Raw genomic sequence first — 458 nt, 5'->3', positions numbered from 1 at the left:
GACATTAACTAGAATGGCAGGTTCCGGGACAATGTATTTTCCAGGACACTGACTAGAACGGCAGATTCCGGGACAGCGCACTTTCCAGGACATTAACTAGAATGGCAGGTTCCGAGACAATGTATTTTCCAGGACACTGACTAGAACGGCAGATTCCGGGACAGCACACTTTCCAGGACATTAACTAGAATGGCAGGTTCCGGGACAATGTATTTTTCAGGACACTGACTAGAACGGCAGATTCCGGGACAGCATATTTTCTAGGACACAGACTAGAATGGCAGCTTCCGAGACAGTACATTTTCAAGACACCGTTCAGAATAGCAGCTTCGGAGACATCTTTCTATTCATGTACAATATTTCCAGGATATAAATCATTTTATTGAGTATACAGAACGTTCCAAAAGCTAGTAACAACGTCTAAGGATAGACCATAGACATGGTATAAATAGACCGAG

The sequence above is a fragment of the Trachymyrmex cornetzi genome, unplaced genomic scaffold (genome assembly GCF_001594075.2).
Source record: "Trachymyrmex cornetzi isolate Tcor2-1 unplaced genomic scaffold, Tcor1.1 scaffold792, whole genome shotgun sequence".
Lineage (NCBI taxonomy): Eukaryota > Metazoa > Arthropoda > Insecta > Hymenoptera > Formicidae > Trachymyrmex > Trachymyrmex cornetzi.
Note: the sequence above shows the minus strand (reverse complement) of the source record.